Source organism: Suncus etruscus, chromosome 7, assembly GCF_024139225.1.
Source record: "Suncus etruscus isolate mSunEtr1 chromosome 7, mSunEtr1.pri.cur, whole genome shotgun sequence".
NCBI classification, from domain to species: Eukaryota; Metazoa; Chordata; class Mammalia; order Eulipotyphla; family Soricidae; genus Suncus; species Suncus etruscus.
This window is the reverse complement of record NC_064854.1, coordinates 117,762,851-117,785,579: the sequence shown is the minus strand read 5'-3', so window position 1 is coordinate 117,785,579 and position 22,729 is coordinate 117,762,851.

Genomic DNA, 22,729 nt, shown 5'->3' with positions numbered 1-22,729 from the left:
GTGTCCTAGCATGAGATCTGTGGATTTTACCTCCAACTCCTAACTACATTGTTTGAGGCTCCTTTTGCAGAAGCTACCACCGGGCCACTGTGGCTGGAGAATCGTGTCAGGCAGGAAGTTCTGAACTGTCTGTTGCTCTTATAGGTGACTTCTTCGGAAAGTCATGTAGCTATGGATGGGACCCTGACGGTAGGTAACGTTTCTGCTTGAAACATGAGAAAAAGTACTTGGAAGTTTCTAGTAAAGTTTAAATTCACCTATGTGCCTGATCTGCTGGACTGAAACATGGCGTTTACCTTTTAGAAGAGATTACACTTGGTGGAGGGGATAGTAGGACCTGGGGCTCCTTGATTTCACTTCTACTTTCAAAGTGATGCCATTGGCTCTCAGAGAAAGGAAGAGCAGCCAGTGCTCTAACATGGTTCTGTGTTATTCTAGAACCTCCTCTCATCTCTGGGTCATTCCTGGTCATGGTACCCACAGACTGGAATCAGTCATAGAGTCCTCTCCACCCCCATAAAACCTGTAGCCTCCATAGGCTTTCATCATGGGAACTTCATTTCTAACACAGTCAAAAGTCTTGGCTACCTCTAAATACAGTTTGTACAACTTTTTGATTGGGGTTTCTTCTTTGGAGTTCCAACAGTGTTGGAAATATGGGTAGCTGGGAGGGTTATGTACACCAAATCAAGCCTGGGGAGTGATGGTGAGGAGACAATGAAAGATAAGAAATGTTCTGTAACTAATAGATTTCTCCCCAACTACCTGCAAAGCCAGAACAACACACAACCCCAAATTTTCTTCCAACTTGGCTTCCGCACGCACTATCACCAAAGTACCACCATTGCCCTATTCCCATCCCAAGTGATCACTTCTATATGTGATGTCTGAAAGCACAAATTTAAAGATATATCTGAGTTGAAGTCTCAACTCTACTATAGGTTGAGGACACCAGTCTCTCATGATGAGCTTTCTCCCAAGGTCATTATGAGAATCAAAACAAGTCAGGCTGTTCTGTACAAGAAGTGTTCAGTCAGTGGACATATTGATACTATTATAACCATAAGTGTATCATAGAGTTCTTTGAGGGGTATAGAGGGGCAGTGCAGATCAATCATTTGGTGGATGGTCCATATCCACTCCCTAGAATAAAGTTCAGAACAGCTCATTTTTAATTAGGCTGAATCACACAGCCCATGGCTTCTTCCCATTTTCTTGTAGGTCTCCTGGGGACACACAGGGTTCCTTGAAGTCACTGAGGAGTTCATGTGAACATGATGGCTATATGCTCACCAGGAAGTGTTGGAATCATTGAAGAGGTTTAGATACTGAAATCCAGCACAGGGTCAGAGACTGCATGTGTGGTGGGTGGAAATTACTAGAAGGAGGATTCCTTTTAGCCCCTGAAAAACTCCTTTCCAATGTTTTCATTTCTGGCTCAGGGATGCGCTCCAGGTGGCTTATTCTACCTCATCTTCCCTGGCTCTTATGGCAGGGTCAGGCCTATAATGCTGAGTTCTATAGATGCCTTGCACTGGATCCTGTGTTGGAAAGCTGAGCAGGGCTTCCTGTTGCTCTCATCACCCAATGTTGGGGCAAAAATCTTGACTCAGGGAAGGCTCATTCCCCTGGAAATTTCTGACCTCCTAGTTGTAGCTATAGGTTGCAAGACCATAGGAGCAAAGAGGGTATCCTGCATTCCAGGATACCTCCCTAGTCTTCCTCTGCATGTGCAGTGAAAGTCCTGGAAGGCTTGGGGGATGTGGGCAGTAGCTAAGATACCCTGTGGATGGGACCTGGAGCTATAGCACAGCAGGTAGGGCATTTGCCTTGAACGAGGCCCACCTGAGTGCAGTTCCTAGTATCCCATATGATTCCCAGAGCCTGCCAGGAGTAATTTCTGAGTGCAGAGCCAAGAGTAACCCCTGAGTGCTGTTGGGTATGGCCCCCTCAAAAAAGATACACCCTGTAGGGTGTGGTTTCTTGTTTCCAGGAGGTGCACTTGCAGTTGGGTTCTCTGGACTGCTCTCTTATGGGATCTCTCCCTATCCCTTCCCTAGGGTATTTTCTCTGCAACTTAGAATAAGTGGATATTACCATGGTAACCAGTATTTTAAATAAAAATAGTCCTACACCCCCGGTAGCCTGTCAGTGTGAAATGCGCCTATAGGCAGTGAAAGGCTGTTGGCATCTGCATCCAGGCAACTCCCAGCAGCAGCCCCCTGGCACCTGCAGGCCCAGTTCTGTGCAGAGGCAGCGTTCCTGGGTAGATTCAAAAGGAGGTGAGCAATTTGCACAGGTAGCTTGCCACCCCACCCTTGGCCAGGACACTCTGACTGTAACACTGCCAGATGCAGCAGAAGGATGGCTTACTGTTTTCAAAGTCCTTTTATTTTTATTGCACGGGAATTTTAAAATAGGTTCAAGGTGAGCTTTGTCTTGATGGTCTACTCTCAGGGGACACAGTGACAACAAGGTTTTCTTTATATGCCAAGTAAATGAAGCAGTAGGTAAAGACCTGGCAGATTGAGGAGTAGTTCTGGGAAGGCACACATTTACCAAAGTGGTGATGATGTGGATAAGGTATGCTTAGCTTTTTTCCTGGAACTTTGGGAGATCACCTTGTTCTCCCAACGGGAAAAGAAAGCAAGTGTATTGGAGTAGCAATTTCCTTCGCTTTGAACAAGGGCTACTTTGGGCAGCTTTGGTTCTTTATACTCTCAGTTTAACCTGGAAGCAATCAGAACAAAATAAACAAAACCACAGCCAGTGCTGGAGCAGTCACAGGAAAGCACAGGCTGTTGTTTTTGCACAGAAAGGGAATAACCCTTGCCAGGAACTGTGCACAGGCAAGACTGCATGACTGCATGACTGAATGACCTTGCCTATTATGGTCCCTACTCTGCTGTCAGCCTACTCTCAGCCTTCTCTGTCAGGAAATTTCTCTAACTCTTGTAATGACTTTTGGGATTAGATGCTTCATCAGAAGAGTTCAAGTGGGAAAGAGTTTTCAAAGGTATCTATCAATCTGGAGGTTTTTGAAGGGTTCCGCCAAGCCTCATGGGGCCTGATGAGGGGAAGTCTCTTCCTTCATCATGACAAGTGGAGAGCTGCTCCTTTTTGGAGAAAAGGGGGGCAACTACTATTCATCTCAAGCAAGGATTTGTTTTTATTTTTGGTCCATATTCGGGGTGCACAAAGATTATTCCTAATAGGGCTCATGGAACCCTATGCGTGCCAGGGTATCAATTTCAGGTGGGATATATGCACGACAAACACTCTTCAGGTACTGCACTACCTCTCTGCCCCCCAAGCAAGAACTTTTGAAAGAATTTGGGTTTTGTCTGTCTTGACTCCATGTCAAAGACTTTGAGAAAATTAAAATCATTCAGATTAGACATCATGATTGAATGAAGGTAAATTGGAGAAGGGGGTGATGGATGGTGATTTAGGTGGGAGAGTTAGGGAACATGCACTGGGGATATGGTGCTTTGAGCTCCTGGCAGAAATTGGGACAGGGCAGGCAATTTACCTTCTGTTAGTTTCTCTTGAACTTTATAGCAATTCAACTGCTGTGAGGTCCGATGAGATGACCTTGATGTTCTTTGGACAAAGAGCTGGCGAGTCTAATGGAAGAAAGAATTACTTCTCAAAAGCCCTACCATCTCCTCAGCCAATTAGATGCCTCTTCTTTAGAATTTGATTCCTAAGTGGGGTGGTCTAAGGAATAAAAATGGGTTGGTGTTTATTGAGGTTTCCAGTGCTGTGCTTAAAAAATGCCCTGTGAATTTTAAGAGACAGTGAGGTCTCAGGTTTCTAACCTTTAAGAGTTAAATTCTCCTGGCTGTCATTCAATTCAGAGATTCCCACAGTATTCCAGTAAATTCTTGATTTTTTCCTACGCGTACATTGACTCCAGCACTACAATTTATGTTAATAAAGCCACATTCAAGTGTGAGCGACCAGTGGTACACATTGGTGTCGATGTGGCTTAATTAATCCGAGTCTATAGAGTCCTGAGTGATTCCACTTGAAGAATTACACTAATATTAGGAGCACAGGCATCTTCAAATGCAGCCTGGTGAAATCCTCTCTCTGGTGCTGTTCTGTAGCTCAGCACATCTATTCAGATGGAGGGGAAGGAAGAAAGATGATGTCGCCTCATCTTTCTAGAGAAACCACCCAAGAAGAAAGTGGCAGAGGTCTGGATTTTTGGTGGGTGGGTTGGTAGAGGAACAGCTTATTGGAAGGTTTCAGAGGAGAAGCAGGACAGGGCCTGGGGATTCTCAAGTATCAGTTTGGTCTGTGGGAGAGTTAGTGGACAATTTTCATGCCAAGAATTCTCCTCTCAAGTTCTAAACCAAAGCATAATGTGGTCTCATCAGGAAGGATGCCCTCTACCCCAAGGGCACAGCACATCTTAGAGCTCCACAGTTGGAGGGGGGGGGCTATCAGATCAATGCATGCTTTCAGAGGAACATGAACACGTTTTCAGTCCACATGGAAATCCAAATGGCTCAGCTCTGGCTGGTTCAGAAAGGGCAGTCTTGGGGCCATTGGCTGGGCCGCCATCATGCCAGGTGCTTTCTCCATTTTCTCTTCTCTGGTCTATCCAGGCCCACTGTGGGCCCCCCATCCCCCAAGTCAACTATAACATTCAGTTCCATGGTGGATGGACAGAAAGCTGACAAGTTATTTGCTTCTTGTAAGTGGCCCCTAGTGAATGGCAGTGCTGGGATTTAAACCTCCTGCCTGGATATCCTGTGACTACATACAAGACTTCAATAAACCCTGGCCTAGCCCCATGATAAGGCCTCTGTTGATGCTCATTGTCTCCAAAGCACATGCTCTGTTGGCGGTCAGGGTTAAGTAGATTTGTGGGGTCTTGTTTGGGATTCATAATATGGTTTCCTTCCCTATGGGCCTTCACCTGAGCTTCCTCAAAGGTGGGTGCTGAAACAAAAATTGAGTGAGGAGGCATCAGGAAGCAGAAGTTGGGTGAGGGTAGAAGTTAGAGCCATCACCAAACCAGTCAGCCTAGGCCTGTGTGTCCCAGAGCTGTGGGGAATGTTTGCGTGTCTGTGCAGGACATTAGGAAGGTTTCAATTTCCCTTCCATCTCTGTGGAAGGCAAACCTGGGGCTGCTGCTCCCCATTCTTTCCAACAGGTCTAACCTACACAAGGCTGGTCTGGAACAGCACTGCAGACAGCATCTGAGGAACTGTACTTTTATTTGCAACTTTTACTTGCAAGAGAGCAAGTATACACAGTTTATGGCAAGCATCCATCTCCTGTTTTCAGGGTAGGTGCTCCTTAAAGTTTTGGATATAAGAGCAGAAGAGATGATTGCACACCAGCTAAGCCATTATGTCTACTTGTACTGTCATAATGAAATGACCACAGTCCACGGGGCCTTAGGAACATTTACTTTCTCCCTGTTCTGAAGGTCAATGTCATCATCAAGGCATCATTTGGAAGGCTCCCTGGCTTGTCAGGCCTCTCTCCTAAGTCTGTAAATAGCCAATATCTCACTGTGTCTGCAGGTGGTCCTTCCCCTGTGCTTGCCTTCCTGTGCCTCTCCTCTTACAAGGTCACGAGCCCTGTCAGATGAGAGGCCCAGACTTTGACCTCATCAAATCTCAATCACCTCTTTAAAGATGAAATCGCTTCTCTAAATTCAGTCCCATTCTTAGATATTGGAGATTAGGACTTCCACGTGAACTTCAGGGCACATAGTCAAGCGCATAACAGGTTATAATGAACAAAAAGCCTGGAGCTGAGTCTGCTTACTGGTACTGAGGTGGAGATAGATGGGGCCCCATAATTGGGAGTCAGAGACAAACCTTCCCTGAATGACTCCTAGAGTGGGGGTGTATTGGGCATTTTTTTCAAGGCACAAAGGAACTTCATGCCTCCAAGATCTTTGACTTTGGCTTCTCTCCATGGAAACCCAACACTAATTCTGCTTCCTGATATTTTTGTTTATCCTACTGCTGCCTGCTGCGGTGCTTAGGGGGGCCTGGTAGGCAGTCCTGAAGTCCTGATTGAGCTGTGTGACCCAGTGCTAGTGTTCCTCACCTGGGAAAGGTGGGCACTATGTGAGGTTCCTTTCTGTGTCCCCCACCTAGCTACTTTGCAGTGTTGATGAAATGCTGGTACATATATTTGCCATAAGGATTGGCCATTGGAACTACTGAGTCAGAACCATAATATTTACTCCTGTGGGTGATCTCATGCCATTATTATTATTATTAATTATTATTATTATTATATTTGGTTTTTGGGTCACACCCGGTGGCCCTCAGGTCCTCAGGTCCTCCTGGCTCTCTGCTCAGAAATCACTCCTCGCAGGCATGAGGGACCATATGGGATGTTGGGATTAGAACCACCATCAGTCCTGGATCGGCTGCAAGGCAAATACCCTACTGCTGTGCTATCTCTCTAGACCCATCATGCCATTCTTATAAATCTCAAAATGCCCAACAACAGGAGGCTGAGCCAATAAAGTGGGCTACCTTTTTCAGGGAAACATGCAGACACAGAAATATGGTCTTGGAGAGAATATTTTAATAACTTGAAAGCTTTTTCACCTTACACAGTAAAAAGACTAATAACAGAGCAACTTCATAATTGCTTTATTCATACTGAAGAATACAAACATCTGGAATAATAATAAAGAAGGAATAATGATTATATCTGTGTGATGAAATTGTGGATCTTTTCAATCTTAATTTTCTCAATGCACCATGCATAGTTACTGCTTTTGTGATAAGGCAACCCACAAAAACAAGTTATACTGAAAAAGAATTGACATTGTTTTGGCAGATGTCACTCTCTGGCTGGGCCAGGCTGTGCTTTTCCTGTACAGCCTCTGCATTGCATCAGCTTTTTTTGCCTTCTATGACCTGTCCTCACCTTTCTACTGAAGGTGGACAATAGATGGCATACGTGGGTGAGGTTTGAGTGAAAGCCAGATGACTGAAGGTGGAAAGGTTGCTGGGAAGACTGTTAACTGATTAAAGGAGGGGTTTATCATTGGTCCCTCTATCTCTTCCATCTTCTTGGAATCTTGCAACAGCAGCAACCTTTCTGTGGTCATCAGGCAACAAAAATCGTGGGACCAGAGAGGCAATGCCTGAAATTTTGGTGGTATTTTTGATGATGTAGTTCACTCTAAATAGCCCATCTCCAGCCTCCATGCTGTCGATAACACCTGGTACAACAGCTCTGGCAATCATAATTATGGTTGTTTTGGGCCCCAAATCTCAGAGATTAGGTCTCTCTGGTTGGTCTAGATTGCCCTTTGCCTGACTCTCTGGTGGAAAACAGGGGTGTCCTGACTATGGGGCTACTAGTTGACATCACTCTCTGATTTTGTTTGATGCTTCTAAGAGGAGAGGGGGTACTTTAAAGGTATTTTGCAGAGGGGTACAAGAACTAAAGGGTAGTACCTTTGCATGCCAACAAAGAGCCAGGCACTAGATGAGGCAGTCAGCTACCCTCAAAGCATCTACAGTATGCTGGGCATTGTGCCAGGTGCTGTAGGGAAGGCAAAGACCTCCACAGACCCCAACCCTGTGCATATGGAGGATAATGCAAAGTCATAATTCATTCCTTACTCATGAGTGCACAAGGTGCCAGGTGAGTGTGGACTGAGAGCCAAATTTGTGCTGGGACTCCAGAAAGGCAGACTGCAAACTTTTGTGTGCTTAAACTCAGCAAAATGTACGCAAAACCCCTGGTCCCAGCCCAGCAGCACAGTGTCCCACAGGAAGTCTTCCTTATGAAAAGAAGGGTGTGGTAAGGGGAAATGGAGGCTGCTTATTCTCCAGCGGTGACAAAGTGGACCCCACAGTCTCTCATTTGACACAATCTCCATGCTAAAGAGTATCTGGGTGCTGCAGTAGAGCATGTTTATCCAAGTGAGGAAGCAAGAGTCAGAACAGCAGGGGATTTACTTTTAAAATTTAGAAAGTGAGTCTTCGATTATTCAATATACAGTTAAAGCCCTAAACTTTCTACACTGCTGTCAATGGCAGGTTAGGCTCTTTGATAAGTTGGTACTAAAGTTATCTTTTCCCCTGTCTATTAGTTTTGTTTTGACTCTATTTTAGTGGTTTTCAAATTCAAGGATGTTAACATCCCCTGGAGAGCTGGTTAATACAGCTTGCTGGGCCAGATTTTCTGATTCAGCAGAGTTGGGAGAAGAGACCTGGAGGATTTTCATGTCTAACAAGTTCCAAGTTGATGCTGATACTGGTAGTTCAGGGGCCACCCTGGGAACTGTTTCTCTTTTTGATCTTAAGTACAAGTTTCTCTGCTCTCATGAAAGCAGAGCTCTGCTGTGAAAGTTTATGGGAAGGTAGAAAGTGAAGAATGAATCACCAAGAATTTATGTGGAATGAGGCCAGAGCGGTGGTGCAGCGGTTGGGTGTTTGCCTTGCACATGGCTGACCCAGGATGGATCTGGGCTCGATCACTGGCGTTCCATATGGTTCCCCAAGCTAGGTGCGATTTCTGAGGAGCAGAGCCAGGAGTAGCCCCTGAGCATCACAGGATGTATCCCCAAAACAAAACAAAACAAACAAAAAATAATTTATGTGAAAAGTACGTTGAACTATCACAGTTCCCCCAATTTATTTATTTATTTATTTATTTATTTAGGTTTTGGGGTCACACCCAGCAGGGCTCAGGGGTTACTCCTGGCTCGACGCTCAGAAATCGCCCCTGGCAGGCACAGAGGACCATATGGGATGGCAGGATTCGAACCACTGTCCTTCTGCATGCAAGGCAAACCTTTACCTTCATGCCATCTCTCCACCCCCCCAAATAACTTTCTGAATTATAGCCTCCACATCCCCACTAATATACAGTCAAAACAGGATAGCTACCAGGAACACACAGTCCATGGAAGTACCTGGGAGGGAATAGGGTGAGGTTTAGTTCAAGATGTGTATTGTCTTTAAAAGGAGCTGCTGCAAAAACTCAAAGAAAACCTCTCAAAGTGAACTTCACTTTTGCTACACAAGTGAAATGACTGAATTTCTTTCAGTTAGTCAAAAGAGGTACTGGCGTAGGTCTTTTGTTAAAGCAATATGACACAAATAGAACTTCCAAGAAGTGGGGGATACTTGTACTCACTCAGGAAATTGTTTCTTTTAAAATTTTATTTTATTTATTTATTTAGGCCACACCTCAGGAGTTATTCCTGGTTCAGTGCTCAGGCATTATTCTTAGCGGTGCTCAGGGGACCATATAGGATGCTGGGGATCAAACTTAGGTTGGCCATGTGTAAGGCAAATGCTCAACCTTCAGGTCCCAAGAAACTGTTTCTAATCCCAGCTTTCCCAAAATGTATTGATGGGGCCAGCCTATAGTATTCATTTTGAGAGGATAAGATGGTTCATGTATAAATGTGTTTGACATGTTCTGGACAGCACCAAGACTTTTTTTTTTTTTTTGGTTGTTGTTTTTGGCCACACCTGGCAGTGCTCAGGGATTACTCCTGGCTCTGTGCTCAGAAATCTCTCCTGGCAGGCTTGGGGACCATATGGGATGCTGGGAATCGAACTTGGTTTGGCCAAGTGCAAGGCATAAGCCTTATCTACTGTTTTATCACTCCAGTACCAGGACCAAGATTTTGAGAGAGTCCTGCAGTTTGGAACAGAGCTGGGTGTAAATGTAGAGAAACCAAGGCACTTGCATTAAATAGATGTGATAAGATCTGAATATAGATTCTGAACTCAGAGTTTCAGACAAGCTAGATCAGGTCATCAAATTTTCAAAACAGTGTCAGGAAGATGGATACTGCAGAGTCTCTCAGACCAAGGGAATCAAATCTACTTAAGAAGAGCATCTGGAATATGGGAACATTCTGGAGGAAAGCAGATTGTTCTCAGCAAGGCAGGATGCTTGGTGGGAATGCTGCCACACTCTGTGCAAGTTTGGGGCTTTGGTGGGGCTGAGATCTAGGAAGGCAGGCCTAGGGTTGTGCTCTCCCAGTCTGGTCCTTGGAAGTAACTCAGTTTTGGAGACCTCTACTGCTGTCTCCAACATCTGGAGGTTGCATACATCTCAAACAAATTTATCAGCTTAACTGCAGAATTTGGTAGAGCTTCCTCTGGATTTGAAACCATTCTCTTTCTCTCTCTTTGGACTGAACCCATTTCACATTTCATTAGGGTTTTAATCAGGTTTTATGATGACATGCTTTAAACAAGGTTAGATTCTTACTTTTTAGAAAAGGCTCACATGAGTAGAATTGCCTGGTCTTCCTGTTTGGAGAAACCAGACCAAGGAGTGAGAACAGATGCCCCAATAGACCTAAAGGTTCATCCCTTTAGTGACCCTTTTGTGTCCCATAAGGAGCACACTCAGTGGTGACTCAGGGCATAGACTCTGGGGCCAGACTGCCTGGATCTGTGTGTTCTTGTCATGGGGGCCACATGTCAGAGAGTTATGGGCTCTCCCATTCAAAGACCCTTGCTTTTCAGGATCATCTCAGGGTACATACAGCTCTATGACAGAGACTGTCTTCTCTCTAGGAATGTCCCCTGGGATACCACTTGTATTGAGTACCCCATGCCCGGCACAATGACTCTATTTGAAGTTACATACATGTCACCACATGTCAAAACAAAGGCTTTAGCCACCACACTGTGGTGTGTTCCTGGCATCTAGGAGGACATGCTTGGTTTTGGGGCCCATATTCTGTTCTCACAGCAGGAGGCCGGCACTGCACACAGGTCTTGCTTTGCAAGTGCAGGAGAAGGTATGTGGGATCCGGTAGAACGAACGGTCCAGACGCAGACACGGAAAGCCAAAGATGCCAGGTTCTGGAGATGCTTGGAGGTGCCCGATGTGGACCTGATGGATATGGGGATCCAGCAGAGCTGCTGCCCAAGATGTTGCATATGGTGGGGTACGACCCTGGTGTTGTGAAGTAGCCGTTCTCTGACAGGCAACGGCCTGATTCACAACACCAGCTGCCCCGCCCCACCCTGTGGGCTCAAATTCTCACAGGAGGCCAGGAGTTATGAAGTCATGGTGCTTCTGCATGAATACAAGTGGGAGAGGAGATGGAAAACAGTCACAGGTTATAAGTGGCAGTCAAGCACTTGATTCTCCACTTGATCTCCCCTCTCCCATCCAACCAGCTTCACTTTTCTGTTGGTTCTTAGCCTCTCTTCTTTGTCTCTGGGATGGGCTGGGGTGTCAGCAGTTTCAGGGAGCCCTGGGCATAAATGTATCCCTGCACTGGGAAAGGGAGGTTCTCCTGCCTTCAACTAAGCTTCAAAGGAAAACACACTCCACTATTTGTAAGTTTCTGTCCTGGAAGGCATGATGGTTTCTAACATGCTGTGTGTGTGTGTGTCTCTGTGCGTGTGAGCTCCTAAATAGTGCTCAGGAAGCCTGGGGTCCTTTTGGTGAATCTCAATCAGGATGAGATGCTGCTGTGGACTGTGTGGTTCTGGGAACTTCTGGCCACCCCAGTAGATTATGCAGTGCCAGGGGCTAAACCTGGCTCAGTTTAAGGCATGCCTCAGTATAAGGCATGCAAGGTACATACTTTGTATGATCTCTCTGCCCCTAAAATCATTTCAAAGCCCAGGGGTAACCAAGGTCAGAATCAAAATCTTAAAGGATGAGAAGTCACTTTCAAACTCAATCCTCCCAAAGCAGTGAGGGACAATCCAAACACAATGGCAGAGGGTTTAGTCTAGTCATGCAAATCAACTATAGCAGAAAGAGGCTGAGAGATTTGGGCAGTCAAAATGCACAGCCCTGCCTCTTAGAAATCCCACTTTTCGGATGGGACCCAGGGACTGAGTGTTCTCAGGAGCATTGAATGGAAAAAAAATGTACCCAAACCAAAGTTAATGACAATAGAATCAAGAGACCCAAACTATAATAAGCTATATACAAAAATGCACCTATTACACTAGCAGTCCAGGGGGCTAAGAGGGGAGGTATGGAAGGCATGCTGGAAACTATGATGCAGGGAGGTCAACACTGGTGATGGGAAAGGCCCTAATTCACTGTCACTACATACCTGAAACACAACTGTGAAAGACTTAAAATTCATATTGTTTCCAATACAAAAATAAATAAATCCCACTTTTCAAATGTACCTGGATTCTCTCACTGTTATGAAATTACGATACATAAACTGACATGAATAAACAATATTTGAAGCTTAATCCCATTTCCAGGTGCTGTTAAACGCTCTGAAATGAACAGTTCTTTGGCCCCACAAGATTCCTGCCTGCTTGGGGGTTCAGTTACCCAATCAGGAAAAGCTGCATTTTCCACTCTCTGCCATCTCTCTGGGAATTGGCTTTATTTTAAGGACGCGGAGCTGGCAAGTTTCTAATACTGGAGGTGGCACAGAAATTCTGCCAAAGTTCTTGCATTTGGAGCGGGTGGTGGGGGAAGGCAGAAACTTACGAGTAATTCATTAATCATAGCTCAGTGCTATGTGGTGGAGGCCTTCTGCATGACTGAGGAGCTCAGAAATGGCTGGAGTCTTCTTCTCCAGTCAAAGATGCCCTGTTGGGTTGTGGGGGCAGCCTTTTCACTGCCAAGTGGGGCACTGCCATCACATGTGTGCGGCTCATGGCTGGCAGACACTCTGTGTTGGGCAGGGAAGATGTGGAGACTGAGTCTCTGGGGCTGTTCTAGACATGCCCCAAGCTAAGTCTTGAGTTGGCTGCACATTCCCTGAGCATCTTGGTCTGTTATAGGTCAAAAAATGGGAAGCGTGTGAAGGGATATGCAACTCTGGTTGGTGAGCAGCAAGAGAAGCCAGGTTAAGGTGTCACTTGCTCCAGTCCAACTCAAAAGGTAGTTTCCCAGAGTAGTCTTAGCAAAGGCAGGGAAACTATATTCATTTAGATACCATATCTGTTGAAGGGACATGAAGCAAAGCTGAGAATCTTGAGGTCTCCAGTTCCGCAAGTGAGGCATCAATTCTCTGGAATGCAGTATGGAGCAGGAATTATTTGTGCTGGTTGAACCATGAGATTTTTGGAAACAGGTTGCCCTGGGGATGCATTCTGCCTTTCTTCCTTGCTGCTGGTGTTTCCAGATCAAGTATTTGTGTGTGTGTGTGTGTGTGTGTGTGTGTGTGTGTGTGTGTGTGTGTTGTTCTGGAGAAGCAAGATAGTTTTTATTGAAACTTATTTGTTGTGTATGTAAATATTTTGGGGGATTACTATGTTACTCACCCTAAACTGATTGATGATTGTGCCCTACCCTAGGGTGTGACCTGGCGGGTACCTGATTCTGCTTCCACCATTGGTTGGTATCTGATCCCACCATTGGGTGGTACCTGACTCTGGGGTATAAAAACAAGGGTCTGTGGAAGGCTGAGGCTTTTTGGCTGGAACTGAAGCTGAGTCTTTGGACTTCAGTTTTGTCCTCCGAATAAAGCGAATATTTCCACGAGCCTGACTGTCTGCGAGCTGTTTACCCACCGTTTCACCTCAGAACCGTGGGCTAGACAGGGTGGCAGACGCGTGCTCCGAGCTGGAAGAAAGGGCCTCATCCTCCATCCCTCCATCAGTCAACCTCTTCAGGGGCTGAATTGCTACACTTATTTAGAAAGATGTATTGGTACAGAAAAAGAGAAGTGTGTGATCAAGAGAAAACAGGCGTCTCTAGAGAGGAAATAAGCAAGCAAGGAAACAGGAACAAGTAAAGGAAGTAGTAGGTGTTCAAGGAAGAACATCAAGCCTCCAGGGCAAGTGATTGAACCTTCTGAGTCTTTTTTTCAGTAAGTGGAAAACAAATCATGGAAAGACTGGAAAGCTTGAGGTGACAAATCCTACTGTGTCTCTGCAGTAGGTGTCGAGTTTTGGTAGCTAGATCCGCAGCTGTCAGGGAGTCTTCAACCTTTTTACTTTTCCATGTGGCCGAAACTTCTGAGAACTGTTGAGTTTCAGAAAGTGGCACTTAGCTCCTGGTAAAGAAAGGTGGGAGTCTGAATGACCACAGAGAAGGGCCCAAGTGTGTGGCAAAGTTAGGAGCTTTGAGGTTCAGACTGGAAAGGTGGTGCAGATTTCAATTGCAACTCAAACAGTCATGAACCCATGTGTAGGCTCTGCTTCTCTATCCTCACTTCTCACCAGGGTGCTCCCGCATCTCTGGGATCTAGTCTTCACATAGCAGCCTATGCAAACCTTTTAAGACATGAATCCTTGCATGTTACTCACTGGCTCCAAGCTCTCATTCAAACCATTCTCTCCCAGAATAAAGCCCCAATATATCCTGCAAAAAAAGTAAGAGTCTGGGGGTTCAGGACCTTCCACCCTACTCTGTGTTGTCTGTCCTATCTTTCACATCTGAAAACTCAAGGCTAGATCCTATCTGCAATGTTAACAGTCAGACCTTTCCTATGGGAGTTGCCTTCAGTGAACTTTGAAGGTGCCCTTGCTCCAGGACCGGCAAGGGTGACCTAAAGTGTGTGACCAGTAGGGGTGACCTAAAGTGGCTTTTAGCTGGATTGCAATTCTTACTTGTGCCTGAGTGGGTGCTTTCATTATTCTGCCATAGGTTCGACTTTACTAGAACTTAGCTCGTTTTTTTCCATTTCAGGCTAATCCCCCTCACCCCAGGATCTCAGTGGAGAGGCAATTTCTAGGAGAGATTAGATTTCTGGGGTTCCCAAATCCTACAGCATTTGAAGCAAAGTCTTTTCTATTGTTTTCCATGCTGGCCTGCGGCTGGCTGTCCCCCGCCTCTCCTCCACTTCCTACTCAGCAGGGGACAGCCAGCTAAAGCTGTTGTCTTTTTCTCAACATCATATAATGATTACCTGGTGTAGCAGTACTGAGGACATGACACTTGTCTAAGCTTTATAATAGCAGACATCTCAGTCCACAGGCTCTTTTTCCTGCCATGGGGAAAAACAGACAGAAATACAGGCTGTGTTTCCTCCTCAACCATCTCCCCTGAGAATCGAGGGCCAACAAGAAATTCAGGAAATGTTTGACATCTGCCTGGAAATCTGGCTGGCTCAGAATCTGGGGGATGGAGAAGGGAACTCGGGGCCCCACCCTGTGCTACAGCCTGCTTCAGTCAGCTGAGAGGAAATGCACCTGTGGCCCCTGGGATTTCGAGAAACCAGATCTGGGGATTGCTATTCTTCAAATCAGGCTGTTAAATATGCAAATAATCCCCCTGTGTGCTGGCAGCCTTATGTAGAGTCAGAATCTTTAGAGGAAGATGAGATCTCCCCCATGGGGCAGCACCAGTGTTCCAGGGTATATAGAAGGCAGCCAGGCATGAGTTTGGGGCTAAAGGGTCAGTGACACAAGGAATCTGGAGGACAAACAGCTGGCTCTTTTGCCCACAGCACCTGGCTGGGACCCTACATAGCCTCCAGAAGGACCACAATGGATAATACCAACTCACTTTCTCCCTTCCTTCTCACCTTGCTAGTCTTTTCTCTGTGCTTGCTGGACCCTTCCCGACACAAGGCTGCACTAGTGTCTCTAAGAGTAGCCCCATATTTTGAATAGGTGTCACACAGTTACTTACTTTCAGCAGGAGGAGGAGAGTGAAGATACATGCTCCCAGGACCTGGGTCCTCTCTTGTAGGAGCAGGGCTGTAGGCACCACTTGAAATTCCATGCCTTGGGTATCTCACTTGCTCACTCTGGTGCCATCTTGTCATTTGGGAATTCTGAATACAAAAATCAGACCAAATAACCCATTCCATGTAGGTATTTTCTGGTGTATTATACTTGTGCTTTTTAGTACTATTTTACAGATACTCATCTGCTCAATGGAGGAAGGACCTTGTGACACCTGGACTAGGCAGAAAACACATTATTTATTCTGCTCTGCTGGTGGTCACCTAAGCTGTGAACAGCCATTCAGGACTATGTGCCTACTCAGAGATTTTTAGCACAAATAACCCATCCAGGGCAACCTGGGAAGCCTGGTTGCTTTAGCCTATCTAGGTGATGCCTTCTTTTTTTTTTTTTTTTAATATCTTTACTTAAACACCTTAATTACAAACATGATTGTAGTTGAGTTTTCAGTCATGTAAAGAACAGTCCCCTTCACCAGTGCAACATTCCCATCCCCAATGTCCCAAATCCTCCTCCTCCCCACTTCACCCCTGCCTGTACTCGAGATAGGTTTTCTACTTCCCTCATTCATTCACACTGTTAATGATAGTTGTCAGTGTAGTTATTTCTCTAACTGCACTCACCATCTTTGTGGTGAGCTTCATATTGTGAGCTGAACCTTCCAGCCCTTATCTCTTTTGTTTCTGAGAATTATTGCACAAATGTCTTTTATTTTTCTTAAAACCCATAGATGAGTGAGATTATTCTGTGTCTATCTCTCTCCCTCTGACTTATTTCACTCAGCATGATAGATTCCATGTACATTTGTGTAAAGAAAAATTTCATGACTTCATTTCTCCTGATGGCTGCATAATATTCCATTGTGTATGTGTACCACAGTTTTTTTAGTCATTCATCTGTTGAAGCATTTTGGTTGTTTTCAGAGTCAGGCTATTGCAATGAATATAGGTGTGAGGAAGGGATTTTTGAATTGTATTTTTGTATTCCTAGGGCATATCTCTACGAGTGGTATAGCTGGATCATTTGGGAGCTCAATTTTCAGTTTTTTGAGGAATCTCCATATCATTTTTCATAAAGGTTGGACTAGACGGCATTCCCACCAGCAGTGAATGAGAGTTCCTTTCTCTCCACATCTCCGTCAGCTCTGCTTGTTTTCATTCTTTGTGGTGTGCGCCAATCTCTGTGGCGTGAGATGGTTAGGTGATGCCTTCTAAATGGCTTTTAAAATGAGATCTCCTGGTTCAAAGAGGCCCACTTGGTTTACTGAGCTTGTCCTAGAGTTTACTGGCACAGTTAATATTGCATGCAATTAGATTTCTCCGCTTCGGTCATGCCAGTCCATTAATTCAGCCTCTTGTCTGCTACATCTTTATCTTTGGCAGGTTAATCCTGCCAAATGCCTTTGCAGTAGCACATGTCACGCTGTGCCTATGCTCAACAAGGCAATTTTGCTAATCCTGTTGTATCAGCTTTGTGGTCCTGTCTGGTCAAGGCAATGGGGGAGAAAGTACATAGAAGGTTTGTGCCATTTTGATAACTCCGCCCCATTTTGTTTGATTTTTATCTCCTCTTTTTCTTTCTATTTTATTCCTTCCAAACAGAACCACATTACTTGAACCATCTTGTTCTGCCTCACAAATTGAGGGGGAAATAATGAAGGGCACTAAGACCAAATGGGTATATGAACATTGAGTAGAAATAAAAAATGATCAGACTTAAACACCAAATTCAAAGCCAATGACAACAGAATCGAAACCCAATCTACAACAAACTAGACACAGTGGGGACCACTTATACTAGCAGCCCAGGGGGCAAAGAAGGGGGATATGGGATGCATACTGGGAACAGGGGTAGAGGGAAGACAACATTGGTGGTGGGAATGCCCCTGATTCAATGTCACTATGTCCCTAAAATATTACTGTGAAAGATTTGTAATCCACTTTGGTCAAAATAAAAATTTTTTAATTAAAACATTTTTTAAAAAAGGTTCAATTAGATGGCTTGAAAGTTAACCACAGTGTTTGGACAGTCGCCAGTGCCAATGTCTTTCAGTCAAGAATGTCAAGTCTCTCAGTGAGCCTTCCAATCTTTCCAACAGCCTCACCTCTCACAGTCCTTGTGCTGAATAGGCACAACAAGAACTGCTGAAACAGAAATACTGCTAAATATCTCTCCTCAGTCATTACCTTTAGTCCCATCTTCTCTGATGTTTAGTGAAATCATTAGGGTGGAGCTATTAAAAGTGCATTCCTGAGGCTGGAGAGATAACACAGGTGATAAGGTGCTTGCCTTGCATGCTGCTGGTCTGGAGTCAATCTAGATCAGGGGTCTCAAACTCGAGGCTCGCGGGCCGTTTGCGGCCCTCAGTACAACATTTTGTGGCCCGCGGCCAGTCTTCAAATATCGCAGTATTCGCGATTATTCGCTTACCAAATAATCGCAATAAAAATCGCATTAGTAAGAAAAAAAATCGCATTAAACATTTGCATACCCCGAGCAGTTCCGTTCGGGGTATGCAAATGTTTAATGCGATTTTTTGAGATTTTTTTCTTACTAATGCGATTTTTTAATTGCGAATATTTGGTAAGTGAAATCCCTTATGCGGCCCTGCCTCACCCCGACTTTGCCTCCTGTGGCCCCCAGGTGAATTGAGTTTGAGACCCCTGATCTAGATACTATGAGCACCACTAAGGTCTAAGCCCTGAGCACAGAACCAGGAATAGCTCCTGACCATCATGGGGGGCTACAATCCCCAACACCCCAAGAACACATCACTTTCTGCAAATACCTTTCAAGTTTCTACCTGAGAAGTATCTTCAGGCCCCAAAGATGCACATTGCTACTACAGTTTATGGCTCAGCAAGGTATAAAACATAGATCCTGTATCCAAATTTGTCCAGGTTCAGATCTCATTTGGATTATCCTCTGGACGGCAAGTCTCAGCCGTACTTTATTCATGCACAGAATGGACATTGCCACCATACCTGCCACAGATGCCTAGTTTCAAGGATTTCAGTGAGTCGATACATGGCAACCATGCAGATATGGCGGCACACACAGCTGCCCTGGGTCAATGTCAGGTACTATTTGCACATCGTGTCATTTGCATATAGTCAAATTGTCATCTGCAGCTTGCTACAGTACAAATGCAAAGAACATGACCATATTCCTCTTAGGCAGGTCTTTCTGGTTCTTCCTTCATGAATGATACTTTCTCACCTACAAATTTAAGAAACGTGTCTAAGGAGCCTGTTATGCCTCCTCCCCCCAAACACACACACACACACACACACACACACACACACACACACACACACACACACACACACGAGTTATCCTTTAGAGGACTAGAGGAAACATTCCAGGGCAAATGAGTATGAAGATCTGTGATTAAATTATCCTAGGGACTGCCTTTTGGGCATGCTACTGTCACTCTGGGCAAGATGCTTCATCTCTGAATCCCTTACAATCCTCACCTTAGAGAGAGAGGGTGACTTGTAACTTGGTTCTACATGGTGAGATTATAATGATTAAGAGAAGAGGCACATGCAAGGTACTTGGCACAAAACTGAGAACTCAGTAATTGCCCAATAAATAAGGGCTATTATGGTTATAGAGTCTCCTACAAGGTGCCAGGGCTTCCTTCTCCAATCCTCCATCCATCTGCCTCCTAATGTCTCCACAGTCTTCCTGGAGGTGGTGTGAGAGCTACGTGAGATCCTGTGGGTAAAGCTGTTAGCATCAGGCTCAGGAGATGCGGGTTCACTTAGGGGCTGCTGTGAATTCACCTCATCCTAGCTGGCTTTTCTTTCCTCAGAGTTTGTGTGCATTCATCTAAGCCCAATTCAGACCTATGAGTGGCTCTTAAAACAAAAGTGTTCATGTATAGATTTGAAACTTCCCTTAAGCTGTGCATGGACAGCTGAGTATACATCCGGGTGTAAACGCATAGACACTTTTATGCTAACTTCAAGAGAGGAGGATTAAATCTATTGGGTACTAGAGATGTCAGAAGAGGTTTTTCCCTCCATGTGAGAGAGCATTTTGTTCCTGGGAAGGGCTGTATGCTTCCTTGGCAACCCAGCTGCCACTTATGCCATATTTTTCTGAGTTCTGCTTGATCTCCAAATAACTCAAGTCCTACCATGGAGAATCCTCCAGACTATCCTAATCTGGCTTGACATTTTGCACATCAAAATGTTAGTTCGATGGGGCCAGAGTGGTGGCACTAGAAGTAAGGTGTCTGCCTTGCAAGCGCTAGCCTAGGATGGACCACGGTTTGATCCCCTGGTGTCCCATATGGTCCCCCGACCCAGGATCGATTTCTGAGTGCACAGCCAGTAACTCCTGAGTGTCAAACGGGTGTGGCCCAAAAAAACAAAAAAAAATGTTAGTTACCTCACTAATGTCCAGTTGAGGCTCGACAGTATTGCTTTATCTATTAAATCTATTATTAATTTTAAATTTTATCATTTAATTGATATAAATTTTAATATTAATCTATATTTAGTAGTAATACACTTCATAGTAATATATTTAATCTTAATCATATTTAATATTAATCTATATTTAATCTATATAAATTGTATCTTTATCTAAATTTATCTACTAAATCTATTTATCTGTTAAGAGAAATAACAATGTGAAAGTACTAGAAAAAGAAAAGAACCTGGAGGCTTAGAAATGACAAAGTTGGAAGCTAGAAAATGGAGTTGCAGTGCAATGAGGGAAGGCCAGATCCACTGTTTTTCTGGCTACCTGGCTATGTGGTTGGTATATGGTTCCCTCTGGCATCAAAGTCAAGGGTTATCCTTGATAATTAGAACCCCATCAGCAGTTATTTGTTCCAATTTATTTTTCTTTTCTTTACAACACACACACACACACACACACACACACACACACACACACACACACACACACACACACACCATACCTCGCCCCACCCCATACCAAAACCATTTCTAGCACTTAGTTTTCCTTGAAAGGGAAGTCATTATAACAAACTCTCATCACCCCCTCAAAAGCATCAAGAACCCTAATACTCCTTTTCTTGTAAAAGTTAGGAGATTCCAGCATCTAGCATGCTCCACACATGAAAAAAAAAAAAAAAAAAACACCACAGAATCTAAGTCTACTTCCTTGCTTTTAATCCAGGGTGGGTTTGCCAACCTCTTGGCTAGAATGGGTTTGTGATATTTAGTCTAATTAGCACAGGATGAAATCAAGTGCTTAGCTAACTGAGCCGCAGTTTGGCCCTCTGGCCTCCATGGCACTCGCTTGTGCACCGACTCACCCTCTGTGTTGGTTTTGGCGAGAATTCCTGCTGAGAGGGCAGTCCAATTGGCATGGAACTTGGGACAGCCATGCTTACCTGGCAGATCATAAACATCTCTGAACTTTGCTTACTGAAGTAGTGGCAGCATTAGCTTCCCATTTTCTTTCCTGAGGCAGACAGTTTTCTGTTGGCAGAGGTGATGGCTCCTCGGCTGTGTGGATTGTTGTCTGCCTGCAGCCTTCTGGGAGTAGGGGTGGGAGAAAAATAAAGCTGGGAGTGGAATAATAAACAGCCCTGCAGACAGCCTTTTTGTGGTTGATTCAAGTTCAGATTTTTCCCTTTCACTGTGGAGGCCACAAAGCTTCTTGGAAGGCTTTGCTTCTTTCTTTCTTTTCGCTAGAGGTGCCTTTGATGTGTTACTTTCTAATTTTGTTGTAGTTCATTACCCACATTAGAGCTAGATAAATTCTTTTCTGGAGGTTCAAGGGATGTGCTCAAGTTCTGCCAGAGGGCTAGCAAGTGCTGAGTTTCTCTATTCAGAAGGGTTTAATGGGACGCACTTTTGACTTCCCTCTCAGCATTCTGCTTTCGGAATTCTTCAGTGAATTTGAAAAATGCTCAAAGATCGTTGAGTTTTATTCCTTTTTGAAAAAAATTGCGGCCATCGCAGCCAATCTACTTTTGGAAAGCATGGAGAAGTAGGAGTGGAAGCAGGAAGGTAACAATTCCACAAGCATTTATCAGAAGTGGCTGAGCCTGGAGGTGCTAAGCACTTCTAAAAGGGCTGCCTTTTCTCCCAGATAAAGCTGTTGTGGCTATTTTTAGGAACCAAGCGAAATGCAGTGAAACCTCTTTTTTTCTTTCTTTCTTAAGAAGCCCAAGATACATAAGCCTTGATTTATACAAAAAACATCAAGAGATCTAAGATGCCATTAAGAGCCATGTTTCTTTGGCACGCGGATGATCTGTACAAGATGACAAGATGTGACACACTTGCCAGAAAGATGTATTTGTTGTAGAAAAAAGGCACATGTATGGGGCTGGAGTGGTGGCGCAAGTGGTGGGACGTTTGCCTTGCATGCGCTAACCTAGAACAGACTGCTGTTCGATCCCCAGGAGTCCCATATGGTCCCCCAAGCCAGGAGAGATTTCTGAGTGCATAGCCAGGAGTAATTCCCGAGCATACCGGGTGTGGCCCAAAAACCAAAAAGAAAAAGACACATATGATGAAGGCAGAGCACTATACAGTACAGAAGGTAAGGCATCTGCCATACATGCAGCCAACCTGAGTTCGATTCCTGGCACTCCATATGGTCCCCTGAGCCTGCCAGGAGTGATTCCTGAGCACAGAACACAGAGCCAGAAGTGACTGCTGAGCACTGCTGGGTGTGGTCCAAAACCCAAAGTAATAATAGAAAAAGGAAACATGTGTACTGATGTGTCAAAAAGGATTTTTTCTGAAAAAGCCTCTGCCTCTCCTGCCAGCCCAGAATCCATATTGACAATAGGAGGATTAAGTCATGTTGACAATGGGAGGATTACTTCCTACAGGGGTGCTTGACAAGAGCCTATTATTAAGAACAAGACAGTCCCCTGGGCAATTTCTCTTCAACACCAAGTTAGCTCCCTTGCACACAGGTCAGGAACCTTTTGGTTCCTGACATAGTTGGCCAAAGTGCACATGCCGTTGGGATTCTGGTCAGAGCCCCACTTTTTCTCGGAGGGACATTCTGGGTCCTGGAGCTTCATGTCCTCTACAGGGCTCTCTGGCCATCGTCACAGCCAGGTCTTAGGTTCCTCTTCCTGGTTTTCCTGGAGGAAGAGGGCCTTGCAGAAAAAGGTTGGTTCCATGCAC